The sequence below is a fragment of the Chaetura pelagica genome, unplaced genomic scaffold (genome assembly GCF_000747805.2).
Source record: "Chaetura pelagica isolate M959 unplaced genomic scaffold, ChaPel_1.0 scaffold1598, whole genome shotgun sequence".
In the NCBI taxonomy this organism is placed as follows: domain Eukaryota; kingdom Metazoa; phylum Chordata; class Aves; order Apodiformes; family Apodidae; genus Chaetura; species Chaetura pelagica.
This window is the reverse complement of record NW_009954269.1, coordinates 134,192-134,900: the sequence shown is the minus strand read 5'-3', so window position 1 is coordinate 134,900 and position 709 is coordinate 134,192. Positions and strand designations below refer to the sequence as shown.

At 70.8% G+C, this 709-nt stretch overlaps 1 protein-coding gene across 1 annotated transcript in view; it reads right to left on the bottom strand.

The window, feature by feature from the left end:
• Nucleotides 1-709, bottom strand: part of RFX5 (regulatory factor X, 5 (influences HLA class II expression)) — an 11,596-nt gene that overhangs the window by 9,530 nt on the left and 1,357 nt on the right. The window lies entirely within an intron of this gene.

The following is a 709-nucleotide window of genomic DNA, read 5'->3' as shown; positions in this document are numbered from 1 at the left end:
CGCTGGGCTGTTCCCGGGGCCTCTGAACACCCCCAGACGTGCCCACCCGGCCCCCCGGCCCCCCGAGCTGAGCTCCAGCTGCAGGACACGAGCCACCAAGGGGGGCAGAAATGGCCCCGGTGGTCCCAGGAGGGGGCTGCTCCAGCAGCAGAGCCCACCAGCAGCTCTGGGTACCCCCTTCCCAGCAGGGCAAGCTGAGGGGGGCTGTGACCGTCCCATGGGTCCTGGATACAAGTCCCCAGGGGTGTGGGGACAGGAGAACTGGGGTGATGGGGACAGCAGGACAGGTCCCCAGGGGATGGGGACACGGGGCAGCAGGAGGGCAGGTCCCTCGGAGATGGGACACGAGCAGGACGGGTCCTCAGGGATGGGGACACGGGGCAGCAGCAGGAGGGCAGGTCTCCAGGGGATGGGGACACGGGGCAGAAGGAGGGCAGGTCCCCAGGGATGGGGACACGGGGCAGCAGCAGGAGGGCAGGTCCCCCGGGGATGGGGACACAGGGCAGCAGGAGGGCAGGTCTCCCGGGGCTGTGGGGACACGGGGCAGCAGCAGGGCAGGTCTCCAGGGGATGGGGACACGGGGCAGAAGGAGGGCAGGTCCCCAGGGATGGGGACACAGGGCAGCAGCAGGACAGGTCCCCAGGGGATGGGGACACGGGGCAGAAGGAGGGCAGGTCCCTCGGAGATGGGCACACGGGGCGAAGGGAGG